The sequence below is a fragment of the Cavia porcellus genome, unplaced genomic scaffold, assembly GCF_034190915.1.
Source record: "Cavia porcellus strain 051 isolate PalLab524CR breed Dunkin Hartley unplaced genomic scaffold, mCavPor4.1 scaffold_5, whole genome shotgun sequence".
In the NCBI taxonomy this organism is placed as follows: Eukaryota; Metazoa; Chordata; class Mammalia; order Rodentia; family Caviidae; genus Cavia; species Cavia porcellus.
The window spans coordinates 89,803,769-89,822,742 of NW_026947488.1; the positions used below are offsets into that span (position 1 = coordinate 89,803,769).

The window sequence follows — 18,974 nt, forward strand, 5'->3', positions numbered from 1 at the left end:
AGTGTAGCAGTACCAGTTCTGCAACAGATACGCCATGCAATTTAGGAGTCAGATAATTAATAAATATGTCTCCACTTTCCATAGTGCTGGAACTTAAATAGAGATATGAAAAGTCAGTCTTCTTTTTAAGGCCATCAGAACATATATTTTTCAGAAACTTTAAAACTCACAAAAATTGTGATTTAAATATTTGACATGCATTTTCTGCACCTAAAAGAGAAAATACTAGGTTTCTTTAGAACACGTTTAATAGCATGTGTTTGAAAAACAGTATGTTCATTTATCACACACATGAAAATAAGCAATTCAGATAAAATATTGATAATGCAAATTTCTTATGCATTTATTCAACTCTAAATTCTCAACATGATGATTTGAAATTGACATGATTAAGAATGTCTATTTTCCAAAGAAGCAGCACAGGGTATCAAACTCTGATCTACAATTTCCTTGAAAAATATACAAACATTTTAACTTAAGCTTCGATTAAATAGCTTCAACATGAAATAGTAATTTTAATGAAAAGCAAACAAAACTTGATATTTTGATACACAATGAAATGGGATGTATTGGGGGAGGTGATTAAAAGGCACATTCAGTCTGTTTTGTAGTATAACAATCCCCTAATCATATTTCTAAATGCATTGTCACATTGATAAACTTTTGAATGTACTATTCACTCAACTAAGCTTATCCTCCATCCATATATACAAGCCAGCTTCTTTAACAGAAAGTGTAGCTATTTGGGAAATTCAAGGGGCTTTTGTTGCGATAGTAAACTCATATGAACACCTACTGGCATGAACTGCAACTGCAACTGCTTTTCCTTGTTATCACACCCAAGTCAATGTAACACACTGGTAAGGAGCACACTAAGCGTGTCCGTGAGTAAAGCTTGTAAGTTCTTAAGCTAGCAGAGCAGTTTAGCATGTTTGCCTGTGTCAGTTTAATGCCATAGATTTCTCTTTTGGAAAGCTGCCTTTCGGGTAAATACCAAAATCCTGGAGAGTTCTGATAGCAGTTGTTATTAATTATTTTCCTTTGAGATGAATTTCTAAGAAATAAAAAATTAATCTGCAGTCTTGTTTTGCTAAAACACAAATGAGACTACACTTTTTACCGTATTGTTATGAAACACGAAAGGAACAGAAAATTCATAGGCAACGTCAGGAAGCTTTCTTACGTGAACTTTCTTCTTTTTTAATTTCACACGCGCAGGAATGTGTAAGTAAAACCGATATGCTTATTTAACAAAGAATCTGCTGACATTTTTGTTCCACCCACAGTTGCTCTCAAATCCCTGCACTTCCCATAGTCGCCTCCAGATGGCGAATTCGTGCCCGTCCTCTGCTCCGGGACCCGCCGGTACCGCTGCCGGGCTGAGCCAGCAGCGAACCTGGCCCGGTTCTTAGGTGGGGTTCTGGAGGGCTGCGGACGGCCCTGACAAGGCGCCCCTCACTGCACGGAACAAGCGTTTTCCTTTCTAAGGGCAAACCGAAGAACTTCAGCGGGCGGCGCTGGGAGTGCAGATGGCTCCGTAGTGTTCACAGAAGCGTGGATCGCGGGCAGCGGAGCGAACCGGTACGTGCACAGAAACCGCTCAGCGGGAACGTGCGGGAGGAACCGCGGGTCGCCCTTTGTGCGCCCAGTGTGCTGGGTCCTGGACCGTGCCTCTGGGCGCGCGCTCGTTCCATTTCCACCAAGCTCATGGGGTCTTGGGGGGTCACGGTCTTTCATTTTTCCCACCGTGATATAATGAAAGCTTTATTGCAACAAATGTGACCCAAGTTTTGTTCTAACAAACCCAGGATGATGATACCAACATACTTTCTTAAATGTGTCTTTGTTAGACAAAAAGAAAGAAGAAATATAAATATTATTGCTATGTAATTTTACCAGATCTTTTCCAAGACAATTAAAAACACTTTCACCTGTGGTTGCAGACTTACACCCACCTGTAAAACGGTATTTTTCACGTTTTGTTTCGAATAACATTGTGTAGCTATGGAAACACTCATTATGAAAAATGCATAACCTGTGTGTGTAAAATTCGTATTGTCTAATATATCATGTGAATATGGTTATGTGTTTACACAGTAACAGATATATGTGACCTAGATTCAGAATTAATATTGCATCGTTGCAAATACGTACGTGCTGCATATGGATAAATTTTTGCAGCAGTTCCATCTACATAACTTAGTTCATCTATTCAAAGTTAAATATGAATTTAATGGATGTGTTTGTTTCATTGTTATATCTTAAATGTAACGAGTTTCATTCAGTTCTTCCCTTAGTTTCCTATGCTTTTTAATTTTAAGGAATTTTAATTTTTTAATTTTAAGGAAAGGTTTGCTTTTATGTTGACCATAAAACTTTGACTGAGGTATTTATATGGGACTAAGATACATGGAAAAATTGTTTCTTTGCATTGAAGGTTAATGTAGAGTCTTTGGTGGTTCCAAAAACTTGACAGTTCTGACTGGGAGTTTATTTTAGAAAGGAGCCAGAAAGTGGTAAGATTCTGGGGTTCAGAAATAAATGGGAAGTGGTAACCGAGCATGAAGTTTATGATGATTGGTGTTGCTCCCACACTTCTGGTAGTCACTTCTGGAAATACACCTTTTCCTTTGTAACATGTTGCACAAGAAATAACATGCATTTTATGTTGTGATGTGAATTTTATACTGTGTCACTTCAGCCAAAGATCACACATCTCAACCTAAGAAATGTGAATGGAGAGCTATGTAAGTCAGTATGCTAAATAATCATGAAATGTTAGAAACTTCTGTCTCTATACTCAAGGAATTACCAATCAATTGATTAAGTTGAGTGAGTTCACGAATATAAGTGCCCAGTAAAATACAAACCAAAAGCCAGCAGAGAGAGCCATCATGTGGTGGATAACATGTAAATGGAGGAAGATACCTGACTGAGTAGGGCTTTGCATTGGAAAATGCTTTTTCAAGGGGTCAATTGAAAGGATTACTTTGGTAGGAGTAGTGAGGTCTGAAAGACATACCCCAGTCACCTTTTAAATTGTGCTGGATACCTTCATTGGTCTCAGGGGTGAGTAGTATGTGATAATATCCCACAAGTTCGTATATAATTACTGGAGGTTGATTTGTCAAAATTTGCATTTCATCATTAGTCCAATCTGAGTGTCTCTAGCAATGCGAGTATTTACTGCTCTTAGGAACACTAAACATGAAGAGTGACAGAACTAGCATGAAGTTTTAGGATAATTCTAGTGTTTATTATGTATTTCCTATCTGCCATATCAGAATACAAGTTCCAAGACACAGTTCTGTTTTGTAACATTATTTTCTAGAAATTGCTTGAAAATATTTATCTCAATCATAAATTGAATATAAGACCTGGATCATGTATCATTTAGTTTTAATTTTCTTAATACTCATGGATGACAAACAACCTCAGAATTTACCAAGTATTTACTGTTCTAAGTTTCCATTTATGGCTCAGGTAACACCAAGCAAGTTCCCAGGAATCACTGATACTGATGCGTAAGTCTTATATAAGTAGCCTAGCCTTCACATTTCAAAAAGGACTATTAAGGTAATTATAAACTGTGTGACTATTTGGAATTCTTCACTTCATTTCCACATCACTACAAAAGGGATAATGGGTACAAAACACACATTAAAGAAATAAATCGAGGGAAACAGTTTTAGACTTTGGGGAAGATTTGGCATTCCATAACACATGCTCACTTCTTTAAAATAACACTTCCAACATTTTGCTGTCTACAGCTTAGTTTAGATCAAACTCTTTAGAATATTTTTGCAACTCTGAAGCTGTAAAGTGATCATTTGAGATATTCTCATTGATTGGGGAGAATGGAATAACTGCCTGTGGTCACAGGCCCCACGCACATTATCATCCCTTCCCTGTCCTTATGTACTAACATCTATAACAGACATACGTGAAAAAACTAGTGAAAAAAAATATTTTTTGTCCTTTGAAGGAAAATCAAATGAGAAAAAGCAGACACCTAAGTAAAATTATAAACTTGGTTCACTCAAGTGAATTATAAATGAATACACAGAATCTTATAAATAGGAAAGCCAGTAAACAATGTCACTGAGCCACAATTTTAGAAAAGAAACAACTGAAGTTTCCTCTGTTGCGAAAGACTGACTTCTTTTCTATGAGGATGATTTATTCAGCTTGATTTGCTTTCATATGACTCATATAAATAAAAGTATATAAGGGGAGAATTTGTCAGTTGAAAACTAAGTGCCAATAAGGTTTACACGTGTTGTTGAAACTGCGGACCAGAGCCTCTGTTTCACTTGCAGGTGGTCTGCACAGAGTCAGGCCTTTTTTCCCCATCACTGTCAGTATGACAGATTTCCATGCCAGCCTGCCTCTCCATTCTGCTCGACCTGCTATGAAAGCTTTTATTTTTAGCCCTATAAGAGGAGGTGATAAGACACTGTCAGCCTAAGACATTCACCTTATTCAAGCCCCGGGGCATGGCTTGGCCCAGAGACTAATGGAGTAAGGAAGCATATGTTTTCAACCTAATGCTGGGTGTGGTATTTAGTTTTGGAAAAAATACACTGCAGTTTTTACTGCCGATTTTTCCCCTTACTGGTTGATTTAAAACTGTTATTTTTATGAAAACAATAGAAACTTTTCTTTATATAATGAAATTGGGTTGGTCAAGTTTCTCTTAGTTTTTAACATCTTATTTCCAAATTCTTTTGGAAATATGAGTGTCTTTAAATTATTATGTAAAAAATAAACATACCATACCCTGCAAAACTAAGAGTTTTCCTTTATTATCTGGAAGGCTGGACCCATTTAAAAAAAAAAAAACGTACGATATATACAGGAATAGCAAAGGTGTTTACATTAATAGGTCCCATACTGTACTCTTGTTTATGTAAAGACTTCCTTCTGCCTCTGTTTTTCAGGTCATTATTTTCTATTGTCAATGCCAATGAATAGTTTTACTTGGTTTTTCTATAATGTTTCTATCCACACTATAAACTCCTTGAAGTCAGGAAGCAAATTCCATAGTTCCTTTGAATTTCCTTGTTATATCCCTATTATACTAAACACTTGCTAGGCACAGCTGTTTGTTCGTTTGTTTTTGACAGTTAAATAAATATCGTATTCTTATATTTACACACAAAACAAAATAGATGCTATTATTAGCAGTAACTTCTGAGGGGAAAAATGCTTACATATCTAGAGTGCTGTGGCTAACCTATCACAGCACAATGATAAATTTTCTCCCTTAGAATTAACTGTTCAAAGTGAAGCATTTCTTCAAAATAACATTTGAAATACATATATGTAAATATATATGTATATATACATACATACATACATAGTGACGTAACACTTGCATTTGTATCTAGACTAAGTATCTTCTAGCATACCTGTACCTCTCTAGATTTTGGGCAAATGAGAAGATTTTCTAGCAGTAAGAATTAGCCTCAAAATAACGTTGAAGCATCTACATGCTCTAAAGTGTTTTCCAGGGGAAAAAATCATATTTTTTTAAATAATGAGTATATTAGGAGTATAGCACAAGATGTTTTAAAAAATGCATCATAGCAGCAAATAGCTGTGTGAGTAGAGCTAGAGGAAAATAGCAAAATCTCTGTGGCTGTATTGTTTGCAGGAGTTCAGATGCTTCTCTAACATCTCTGGACCAAAGGCTAACGGAAGAGCATTTGGTTGCTAAGATGTGTCTTCCCTGGTCTCGGGCTCATTAATGATGGAAGTAGGAGGGTGAGTGGATAAAGCGGCAGCTGCAGCTGTGGGCACTCAGATCATTTGTCACCTGGCATGAAGTTAGTGCTGGCAGCTCCTGAGTTCCTGCACAGAACACCAGGGAGCGAATGCCAACCGGTGGCTGCTCCTCATCAGCTTGCTGGCTGACTCCTACTCAGTCTTTAGATCTATGCTGAAGTGTTGCTTCCTCCAGGCAGCTTTGCCCAGCCTTTCTCAAATGCACTCGGCTTCTTCCTCGCCTCTCCTGTCATGTTCTCATCCTGGCTGTCACACTTGGCACTTGAAGCCCTGGGGGCGCTGCTCACTGGACTAAAGACAGGAGCTGAGTCCTGCCCTGCACAGCTCATGTTTGTGTCTTGCACAGTGAATTTGTAAATATTTATGAATATTTTCTGTTGTATGGTGGTTTTGTAACTTCTACAGCTTTTGGTTTCAATAGGGGAAAAGAAGAAAAAGAAAAAGAAAAAATTATAGGTATGTATACACAAGATAGTTAAAATAGCTGTATTGCTAGCTTCTCACTGTTCCTTGAAAAGAATGTTTTGTATTAATATTTTTAAACAAGATATTATACCAGCATCCTGTATGCTGAATAATTACTATGAACACAGCAGTCCACAATGTATCAACCATTACAGTTATTATGTACTGCTTTTATTATTTATTTTTTCCTTAAAATTAAAAAAAAAGTGGCATTTGATTTTCAATGCCATATATCTAAGTATTATTTTAATAATACTATGGGGATTTGCTCATGGGATTTCCATATATTACTAAGTTAATAAATCGTATCAAGTTGGTGGTATTATCATCCTGCTTCATATTATAAGCATGGAAAAATTATTTGTCCAAGGTCATAGACCGCAGAATAATGGAAGGAAAACCTAAAACAGTACCCAGGACAACGTGGACATATGCAAGATACAAGAATGGGTGTTAACATAGTTTTATTTGGGGAAGACAATTTGCCATATAAATTTGAAATTATCACCACATAGTTAAGAACAGTTTGTTCTCTGATTTCAGAGCCTTCTGTTGCAAATATTTGTAGAATTTTCAGGGGAGGCAAATATGGTCAGGGAATAACTTCTAAAGTGTGAAATCTGAGAGGATATTTGTACTTCACAGGACATTTTACAATACTGAGCATTTAGAAATTGAAAAAAAAAAAACTCTTGTAAGAAATCTGCTTTTGTTTTGGATCTCTGGTTAAAAAGAAGCAAATGATAGCATGGCCCATTTTAAGTTTGCAACATTCTTTTATTTCTGCATTTTATATATTTTATACAATATTCATTTTTTTCTTACTGTAAAGTGCTTTTTGTAGAAAACATGAAAAATGCAGATGAACTGTAAAACAGGAAGTTATCAATATTCAGTTAAGGTAGAACAAGCTAACTTGTGGCAGGTGTTTTTCTTTCCTGTTGACAGTATTACATGCACTTATATACATATATGCATTAATACACATACACATTATAATATGAAATCATACTAGAATATAATTTCATGCACTTACCACTTTATTACATTCTTTAAAGTTATATTTTTACAATTGAATAGTATTACAATATGTAGTGATGGCATAATTTTATCATTTCACTTCTGTTTAATATTCTAATTTTGGAAATTTCCCTATTATTTTTGGTTTTTAGGCTATTCAATCAGATTTAGTGTGGTGCTTTATATAACAGATTTACCTCCTAAATAAACACGTTAGTTGACTATAGTTAACTTTCAATAATGTCATGGATTATGTCTGTGGCCCCCAGACCTCATGCGTTTGCATTATGCATGTGTGATTGTTTCATTGTCTAGAGCTTGGATTGATGTTGTCAGTGTTATACCCACATAGGGGTGGATCCAGTATACAATGTAATGGCAGGAAGACAGTGTGTCTCTCTCTCATGCTGGTTTCTGCCTTGCTGTTTGCAGCCGCCACGAACTGCGGCCCTGCCATACCACCCTGCCTTGGATCCAACTGAGTATGGACTGAAACCTCCAAAAATTGTAAGAAATAAACCTTACCTTTTCCAACTTTGGTCATCAGGTGTTTTGTCTCAGAGACAAGTAAAAAGTAACTAAGACAAATAATAAGATTGTTAACTGTGGGCCTTCCTTCTTACTCAGAAATAAACAAATCATTTTTAAAGTAGGATCCATGCTTAAGGAAATATCAGTAAACATAGAATTGCAGATAAGAATGGACCAATATTTCAAGAGTGACCATGATATGCTGTAACCTTCAGAGATCAGCACTGTAATTACCATGTTGCTGTGATTAGCTGAGTCATAAAGGGATGAATGACAAAATCAGGTTGCTTTAATGACAATGCTAGAATTCAACTGTAAGTTCTACTGCAGAACATTTCATCTGTTTCCTCCCACAGTACAGAGGGCAGAGCATGCTGGGAGTGGCCATTGCTCCACCTGATATGGAATCTGAAATAGAAACAATAATGTTGACTGCACAGAAATTTGTGTAATGATAAATTTTAAAAATAAAAGGAGAAAAGAAGGAAGAGAAAAGATATACATATATAATAGCTAAGAAAATTATATTACTGATTTCTTTTGGTTCATTGAAAAGAAGTTTGTGCTTATATTGTCTGATCAGTTTTGCATGCCTATATCTTGTAATCTGAGTGACTACTTCAAAGATAACAATGTGCAATATATTAAACATTGTTAATTTCTTATCTTGTTATAAAGTTCTCTATTGCTGATTTTATTGGTTTTTTTTTTCCTAAAATAAAAAAATAAAAGATGAAGATTGAGATCCCAAGGTCACAAATTTACCTTAGCCTTACCTTGAATACTGTCTCATAAAGCACTTTCTCAAACTAAATTTGAGGGCCTCCTGGGATTTGAGGGGCTGGTAGAAGACTCCTTAACAGTTAAAATTCCTAGATGTGAATCTAGAAGATTTAGATTCAGAATTTAGGTAGATCTCTATCTTTGTTTTTAATAAGCTCCCTTGGTGATTTTGATGATACATTAAATGCCAACCACAAACATAGGCAACTATAAAAACGAGGCTGAAAGGAATCTGAAAAATTTAAGAAGAGATACAGAAACTTGGCAATCATTCAGATGTTGGTTGTAAGTAAACAGAGCTACCTGTGGGAGAGGGTGACTGGACATTTTCAAGTGACAGAAATTTCTTCAGATTTGAAGGTTTCATCCTACCAACTCATTTAAATTATGAAATATAGGAAAGGGTCTTGAAATCAGGAGTAATATGATACTAAAGTGACTGACCAAAAAAGGCAGATACTAAAGCTTTACCACAGTAGAATGTGTTTTAAAGGACATTGATTATGCACTGGATGTTTGACATTTGTTTTCATAATCACATAAAGGATTTGTTTTGTAAACTAAGAAATCTGACTTGAAATTTTAATTTGAAGTCTTCCCTAGGCCTAAAGATTCAACCCAGGATCTCACTAAAGGCAACACCTTTATCAGTGACCTGTACCGCAAGATCCCCTTGATTTTTTAAAGTCAGATATTTGAGCATTAGTTCTTCTCCTCTCAGTTTTTTAATATAAGAATCTTCCAGGCTTTCATATAGGATAGCAGTTTATGAAATTTATCTTACCTATTAGATGAGATGCTGCTTTGAACTTAAGAGTCATGCCTTTAAAAGGGATGCAAGGAACTGTTTTTAGTGAGTTACTTTTCAACCCATCATTTTATACTTTTTAATGTGCAGAAGAATCATTTTATAACTTTAAAAAATTTCTCTATAGAAACATTCTCTGCTACTGCGTGAAGGATGAGAAAGATTTAAGGATATTTATTTTCTTTTCCTGTATTGTGGATATTTGATGTGGCTTTCTATAGCATGCATTGATGAAAATATTTCTAATATGTAAGACCAGTGTTCTCTAAAAAGGTGATATTTGTTGGGAATTAGTATGATTCTTGATATGAATATCTTCAGAATTGTTATTGAAGGTATTAAATACCCTGGTGTACCTTCAGCTTAAAAAGCATTTTAAATTATGCAAAAACAATTTTGTGGATCTGTTACTGAGTAATGAAAGCAATGAATGCTAGACAGTTTGACTAAATGGAAATTGACATTCTTGGCTTATTAACAGAAGTATGTCCTAGTTAAATAAAACCTTTGCATTCTCTATAGTTATGTTTCTGAATTGGTCCTTGATATATAATCTTAAATCTTAAAGAGCTAAAATTAAAAAAAATACTTGAAAAATGATTTTCAGGGTGAATTGAGAATATCTGTAAATTCAAAGCCATTTTATTTATTTTTTTTTCAAAGCCATTTTAAAGAAGCTATGCCACAATGTCTCTTCCTAATCCATCCCCATGTGCAGTTACCTGCATTGTGAAACTTTCAAATCTTTTCATAAATCCTGTGTTCTTCTATATAAGCCTACATCTTTGTGCTTGATCTTGGTGGAGACTGAGAAAAACTGGTCATTGTGCTTTTTAATACATACCATTTATATTATGAGGTTGTTTTTGCAAACTTCCTCAATGAATATTGCAAACAAGTTATTCATGTCACTTACACGCTCTTTATTGTCTCCTGAGATGGGTCAGGGTGCTGTATACTTGTCATTCGTATAGCTACAATTCGTATAGCTACAAAGAGGGCCCTTTGAAGGTCTTGCCAACTTACTAGTAGCTTTTAAATCCATTTCCCATGGTTTTGCTGTTTATCTAAATGAGTAATTTTCAAACTGTCTTCTTAACTTTTGCCAACAACCATTTTACCTTGCACCTTGACCAACTTCATTCAGAAACAAAACCTATAAGAACATAATAGCAGTTGTAGCCAGAAAAGTGCTTTTACAGTAAGATTTTATATATGACTTCATATGTAATTTTTATTTTATTTTATTTTTTTTTGTTCTAGGCATTGAACTCTGCACCTTGTTTTTGCCTGGCAGGTGCTTACACCACTGAGCTGAATTCCTGGCTTCACATGTAAATTTTACAGGTACTTACCATTTTTTCAGTCATATATTTTTAAATGCAAATTTGTACCAAATTTTGAGTAGGTTTATAAACAATAGAAAAAGCAAACTTTGCCCTTAGTAGGGGATGCATTACAATATGTAACAATAACAAAAATTTACTTCTTATTGGCTGTGTATTGAATCTTGATACAATAGTGACATAGGTAACACATGTTATATATACACCGAAGTTTTAAAAACATGTTTGCTGATCATTTCATTTGATTTTTGAGTGACATTTTGTCAAAGTAGCTACTTCTTGTAGTTTAGAAATTTAACTTCATGTTTCTCCTCTTTTAATCTGTCACCTGCGGTGATTTCACCAGTTTTGCATTATTAATCTCCTGCTTGCCAAAATGTCTCTCTCTTTTCTCCTCTTTCCCATTTTTAAAATCATCTTCTATTGTATAATTTTTAGATTTTTCAAATGTTATGTTTTCTAGAGTTTCTTGAATTATCATTTCTTTTTCTCGTTCTTTTTTTTCCCTTCTCTTTTCTTCCTTTACTGGTTTATGAGGGATTGAACTCAGGACCTCCTCACCGAGCTACATTCCTTTGTTTTGAGGCAAGTTCTTGCTAAATATCTAAATTGAAGCCTGAATCTTCCTGGCTCAGCCTCTCATAGTTGTGGAATTACTAGTGTGTACCACTGTGCTTTGACATTTGATTGATTGATATTTTCTGTACAGAAGTTTCTAACCAGTATAAAAGAAATATTACTCTATCGATTTTACATGTAGGAAATCTGATTCATTATAAATTGGAAATAGTGAATTCACAACATTGTTAGATTCACTATACACTTTTATGACCTTTTATAATCTGCATCCATTCATTAAAATTGAGTATTATTTATTATAAATTATTTTAAAATATATTTATGATTTTACATATTAATTTCAGAGATACTTTTCATACTTGTCATTACATTTAAAGAGCACATCTTTTGCAGCTTTGTAGGTATACTGTCTAATAGTTTCATTGTTTTATGTCAAATATTTCTGAAAAATAACTGTAAGGACTGATTTTTTTGTGTGTTTGTCTACAATGTAAGGTCAGGGACCATCAATGTATATATTGAATTTGTAAGACACTAAAAACTTGATTCCCAAGACAAGGATACCACCTGTCTTAAAATCCTTATGCACTGAGAAGAAGAAAAATTAGATTTGTACAATAGTCTACAATCAGAATATGATGCTGTGCAAATTAGTCTGCTATACTTTTAAATTTCATTTCTTGTTGATAAGCACACCATGGAGCTTGATAAATTGCTCTCTTTAATTTTACCTAAAACACTATTTGAACAGATCAATTACTGATTTAGATTATATTACAAAAAGGTCCGCTGAAGGGGAAATGTTCTGTAAGCAGGGATGGAATGAAATGTTCCAAAATTGTTATAGTTCAGTCGTTTCTTAGTATCTGATAAGAAATTAAATTATATCAAATCCAATTCATTACAGATTTAAATGTGAATTCGGGAGATTGGTGGAAATAAAAAGAATTTTCACCAATGAAAGTTCAGAATATTTAAAATGTAATGTTGACACAGATTTTTTAAATGACATCTGAGGTTCATATGAAAGTTCTGGGTTTTGTTTTTACTTACTATCCAAAATGATAGCAGGATATACATGAAGGTTAGTTTTCCATGGTTAAATCTGGATTAAATGCATCAAATTGCTAATGGTAACACTAAACGGCTTTTTTTTAAAAATAGGAGAACATTTGTTCTTATCGTCCCTTGATTTCTACTTCGTTTTTTATTTTTATTTCCATCAGTGCCTTCCCCTGTTCCCTTTCTCCACCCCACATGCAGCAGCTTGGAGTAGCGATCTCTGAGTGAAGAACTCCGGTAGGATTAGAACACACTATGAGAATGAGGAGGTGAGGCTAGGATCAGAGAAGTGGCTGGAAGGTTTATTCGTGTTCCGAGTTACATGAGTCTGCACCTGCAAAAAGACTTTTGCCATCACAGTCAAATCTTTATTACTGAGGGAACTCTGAGTAAAGTGGAGATTTGGCTGTCACCCCAGACTTGCTTCCCTGGAACACCTAACTTTTTTCCTGGCTGCTGACAGCACAATATCCTTAGGAAAAATTCAGCTTAGGTACAGAGGAACAAACTGAGTGCTTGTGTACAACTGATGTAAATCAGTGCAGACTCAAAGGTACTATAAAGAATTGGGGGCGCTACCTTGCACATATACCTCTTTTCTGTGTTATTAAGAGCAGTGCAGTGATTTGTGTGCCTTTAATATATTTCAGCGCAGTACATGTTCAAATACATGTCATGAGGTCTTTAAATACATATTTACATTTAAACATTTTTCTGTGAAATTATTTTACCCAGAAACATGCATTAGATAGGCAAATATTTGGTTTCTTCTCAGTGCGAGCCTCAAATACCAGTTAAGTGTCTTAAAATTCATAAAAAGAAAATATTTCATATACAAAATGATCCTCCCACTCCTCCACTGGGAGAATATAACATGAACTGGCATTTGGATTCCTGATCTTTGGAGATGCTTATTTGTAAAATTAAGTATTTAAAAATATCACAAAGCAAACCACTAAACAGCTGCTAGTGTTTGTCTCTCAGTGAACAAGTATACTAAAGTGTTGAATTCAATATGATAAGAAAAAGACTTTTAAGTTTTTTATTCTTACATACTATCTCTAGGAATTCCTGTTTAAAATTAACACCAATAAAAAACAATAAAACACCAGAGAATACACCAGTAAAACACCAATAAAAACAAGAAACTATATATTAATATGCAGACAGTAATATAGTGGAATATATTTAATGTGTAAACAGCCACCTCTTTCGTCCAAAGTTAAACATCTTATAGCTATGAAAATTAAATATTTCAAAGACAATTAATATAATCTAGCACCAAGGAGAGGAGGTAGAGGTATAAAATGACTCTGTCGAGGGAACTTGGGCTCCAATTGTTTAGTACCTTTCAGGGTAAAGTTTGAACTTTTTTTTTTTTTAATTTTTTAACTCTTTTATCAGTACTGGGGATCAAACTCACGACCGCCTGTTGCAAGGCAGTTGCTTATGCCACTGAGCTAAATCCCCAGCTCCAAAGTTTGAACTTTTATTCATTGGACAGTGGAGGCTTTTCTGTGATTTCTGTATGGGACAATGGATGACTGCCTCTGTGTTTTAGAAAGATAATCTCTGCAACAGTGAGAAGGATGGATTAGAAAAAGTCTTGTCTGAAAATGTGGAACTGACCTGACTGTCAGTATTGGAAGCCAGGGTATTTGGAAAGGCATTTTAGAGGTCGATCCATAGAACTTTAAATTAAGGAATAAGGAAAAGTGAGGAGTTAAGGATAGCTCTGAGAATTCTAGCTCTTATAATAGGATAGCTAATGATGACATTAATCACAATAAAGTATAGCACCTAAAATTTGCCTAGAGGAAGTTTAGAAACTTAAGGCAGAACCACTGTATAGGAGTGGAGGTAATGACTGGAATGGGTCGTGCTGACTTGGTTGCCTGCTATTCATACAAGCAAAGCAGTGCTTCTTAGCCTTGGATTTTTGGTACTCACACTGGATAATCTTTATTGTAGCTGGCCACAAAGACCGTGGTACATCTTTGTGCAGTGTGCATAGTTGTATACCTTAAGGTGTTTAGCAATATCTGCTGGGCCTCTACCCACTAGATGTCAGTAGCATCCCTCCCGGATACACCAAGCAAAATGTCCCCAGAATTCCCCAGGAATACCCTGAGGCAGGGACAGAACTGTCCCCATCTCACCTCTATTAAGATAAGAGAAGGCGGTGTTATGATTGTGTGTTTATGGCTGAATTCAAGGTTTAATATCATAATTAGTAGATGTGACTATGAGATGGTGCAGAGAAGAATGTAGATGATTGTGTTATCTAATTTTTGCTTGAACAGCTCCAGAAAATGAAAATTCCTAAATATAGGATGCAGATTAAAGTAGCCCATTATATTTTTGGATAATTTCATATGTTGTATATATTTCTCATTGATATATATATTGTTGAACTGAGGCAATTTTTTTGTATTGATCTAAAATTAATCTTTCTATAACTATTGCTAATTAGTTAGAACTTTTCTTTCATAAGACACAAAACAAGTCTATTAAGACAAGTTTAATTCCATTTAAATTTCTCCAGCAGCTATTAAACTAATTTTTCTTGACTCTCGGCTAAAGGTTTTGAATATTTTCAGCTTTCCTTTGTATATTATATTTTGAGACTTCTTACATAATGAGTACTTTATATTGAATAACAACCATTTGAAATATCCTTCTTAAGTGATAAAGCAGAGAACCAAAAAACTCCATGATTGACCTGTCCAGTTTGGAGGAAGATGAGCATCGATTTTTTATACCTTATTTGTAGTGTTTTTATTGAAATATTTGAAAATTGCATTAGATTTTTTTTTGTTAGCCACATTTTCTCTGATGGTTCACTATTTTTATTTTATATGAACATTATTTTCAGTCATATTCTATATCAGATATCATGACTTTGTAACTCAAGTATGGAAAGTTATAGTTATTCATGTACTTCTGCTTAGTCCATAATTTCACCCTGATCTTTGGGATTATGACTTTATCATCTAGCATGTTTTTCATTTCTTGCTGTCTACACAGCAGATCAACGTGTACAATAGATATTTTCATCCAACTAATTAATAAAAATGTGAGAAGTTTAGGTCAAAGACAATGGAATTATATAAGTGCTATGAATTTTTGCTTTAATGTATCTCCAGCTATTCTTTTTTACTTTCATTCAGTGCTATGTAAAAGAGATTCATGTGGATAAACATTGTGTTTCACGTTTCCCAGACAAAATCTTTGAAACATCATCTTACTGTAGAATGTAGTAAACATGTTCCATTTATAGGATGGAATAATATCGAAGGGAAAAGAGCCGGGTGTGGTGGTTCACGCATATAATCCAAGCACTCGGGAGGCTGAGATGGGAGGATTGTTGCGAGTTCGAGACCAGCCTGGGCTACAAAGTGAGTTCAGGGCCAGCCTACATAGCGAGACTCCGTCGCAAAAAAAAGACCAAAAAAAAAAAAAAAAAAAAAAAAAAAAAAAAAAATTAAAGGGAAAAGTGATTTTAAGTGATAAAACCAGGTTATATATTTCACTACAAAATTGTATGTGCATGTGTGAGTAGAGAACACCAATCTATTAATGATAGTTGCTTGTAAAATGATAATTATGATTGTTGTCTTTCTGTATTGCATTTTGTAGTCTCAAAATATCATACAATGAGTTTGATACTCTTATATGTAAAAAAAATAAGTATATACATTTTTGGTATATATGGAATTGAACTATATATGAAATGTATTCCATATATATACAATATATATATTAAACTATATAGAGGATATACAATAGAATAGAGTATATATATGTGGAATATATATATATGCATACATGTCGAATTGAATTCAGGATTTCACATGATAAGCAAGTGTTTTATCACTGAGCTATCATTGGCCCCTACTACACAGTTGGTAATTAACAAAATTAAAATTATTTGTGCTCCTGCTGTCCAGCTTTAGGAAGAAATGTGACCTTTATCTATAGTAGAAGTTTTTCTAAGGCAGACCCAGGTTTTTAACACTCCCTTGAAGGAGGGGGCAAGAGCTGCATGAGGTTTTCTGGTCACAGCTTCCTGCCTCACTGACAGGTCTCTTTAAGAGGTGGTGAGACTGGCCATCCAGGAAAGGCTGCAGGATGTGGAAGCATACCTGCTCCTTTCAATAAGGTGCTGTAAAGATAAAATGAGAAGGTAAATGTGAAATTTACAATGCTGTTAAAAGGATTATTCAGTATTAAACTATTGAATTATTAAACTATTAAACTAAAGGAATTTCTGGCACAGTTATTTTGAAAAAATATTGTACTTCATAAACATACAATGTAGTGGAATGTTTGGCTGTTCTGAAGAAAAAATTCCATCAAGGCAGGATTGTGTCTTGTTAAACTTTATACTGTCAAACACCTACACCTATCATCGACACTTATACCTATGCATAAATACCTACTGCGTGACTAGAAGATGAATCATATAGATAGAATTATTTTTAAAATAGCAATTAACATGAACAAAGTGAAATAATAGTGTTATTATAAATTGATTTGACTATGAGCGTTGCTATCCTGTTATCTTGGTACAGTAGATGAACCTTTGATAGTATCACTGAGTAATAAGTATGTTTTTCTTTTTTCTCTTTCAGTTTCCTGATTTTGGTCATTCTAAGATTTTATGTACTTGGCTCAATTATTGTATCTTTGTGATCGTGGTGCTATCTATTCATGTGATCTCAAGTAACTTTCATGTTTTGATGAATTAAATTAGTTTTAGCTTTTTTCAGTTCTGCGTGAATGATTTGTTAATACACATCTTTGTTAACTCTTTTCATATCTACTCAGATTTTACCCATATATGACCTAGTCTATGATCCAAATCTGTGCCCTTAACACCCACCTTTCAAAGTATACATGTGACATACTCCATCCTTGTAGATGTCTTTTCTTAGGGGCACTGATCTTCCTTGGTCATCCATGCTAGACTCTTTTTCTATTTATTATTTCCATCATAGTAAAAACCTTCAAATCTTAATGTTTCCAAATCAATTTCTATCTCTATAATCTATGTTCCTTGTCATTTAGTTCTTTTTTAATTAATTTTATTAGTACATGTTTGCAATACATGGTTCACAGTCATCGTAGAGAGTAGATGCATGTATATAACAGCTTGGTTTTCTTTAATCACCTTCCCATTTCCACCCACCTCACTCCTTCTCTAAGTATTCTTTCCTCATTCTCATTCTTATTGTTATTATTATTGTTTTTAGGCTGTGTTTATGATACAGTGTTTGTACTGGTTTGCATTGCGATCAGTGAAGTAGGAGGGTTCATTTTCCATTGCGGCCATGCCAGCACCTGTCATTCTTTAATTACTTGGTGACTGCTGTTCTCTTTGCTGTAAGATGGAATGTGAATGTTGTTTCAGTCTGCATTTCTCTAGTGGCCAGTGATGCTGAACACTGTTTCGTATATTTATTGACCATTTGTACTTTTTCTGAGAATTTTCTATTCCCACTTTCACTTTCCCATTTCTTAGTTGGGTCTTTATTTTGGATGGTCTAATTCTTTGAGTTTATGTATTCTGTATATTAGTTCTCCATGGAGTAGCTGATAAAGATTTTTTCTCCTTTTGTAGGTTGTCTTTATATTCCACTGATTGTTTCCTTTACTGCATAGAAGCTTGTTACCTGTATATAATTCCATTTGTTGATTCCTGCTGTTATTTCTTGTGTAGCTGGAATTATGTTCAGCAGGCCCTTGCCTACATCTGACTTCAAATATTTTACTTATTTTGTCTTCCAATAAGTTGTTTTTGCTTTAATGTTAGTTCTGAGATCATCATGATTATTCACTTGACAACCACAATTTTCTCTTTTAGATGTCAGATCAAAATAACTGTTGTTTAAACTCTTTCTCCGTTTAAAATCTTTCAGTGACCATTCCTTTACCTATTACCTTTATATTTTAGGACCTCATGAATATCACTTCAAAGAATAAACTTGTGGAAATACTTAGTTCTTCAAGTATTCTGAACTTTTGTTTAGTACAATTTTATAACTTTGAGGTTCTATCTAAAGCTTCGTACTCTTTTCCATATAGTACTTCTCAGTATTACACGACTGCAAGAAGGAAGGAGGTGTGTAGAGGAGCGAATTTGGATTAGTATCTCAAACTCACAACCTTTGTCTTTCTGCTAGAAGTTACAAATACAGCGTCATTGGTCATTAGAGAAATATAGACTAAAACAATACTTCCGGTCCATCTTACACCGGAGAGAACAGCAGTCACAAAAAAATCAAAAAGTGACAAGTGCTATATGAATACAGATTTGGATAGAGTGAAAACTTAGCATGACTTCACCTCCCAGAAAGGAAATCTTTTGAATGGTACCAAATAGCTAAGACTTGGATACGTTGTCAGTGGTCCTATTCAGAAGTTATAAGAATAGCCACTTTTTCTACCTTATCACTTGTGTTTTACCCTCTTCCTGCCTTCCTTGACCTAAAAAGTAATTAAAGTAATTAAAAAGAGGTTGAGGCAGGAGTATCACAAATTTAAACTCAGCCTGCTCAACTCAGAGACTTAGTGAGTTCCTATCTCAAAAT

At 34.5% G+C, this 18,974-nt stretch overlaps 1 long non-coding RNA gene across 16 annotated transcripts in view; it reads left to right on the top strand.

Moving 5' to 3' along the window:
* The first annotated feature begins 1,106 nt into the window (after positions 1–1,106).
* LOC101788210 (uncharacterized) overlaps positions 1,107–18,974 on the top strand; it is a 338,370-nt gene continuing 320,502 nt past the window's right edge. For 4 of the 16 annotated variants that reach the window (XR_010047658.1, XR_010047664.1, XR_010047667.1 and 1 more), the window contains exons 1-3: positions 1,107–1,581; positions 7,705–7,779; positions 10,658–10,741. This is a non-coding gene — a long non-coding RNA (uncharacterized LOC101788210). The remainder of the gene's footprint in view (positions 1,582–7,704; positions 7,780–10,657; positions 10,742–18,974) is intronic. The other 12 variants (XR_010047661.1, XR_010047657.1, XR_010047665.1 and 9 more) reach the window with 10 other exon arrangements.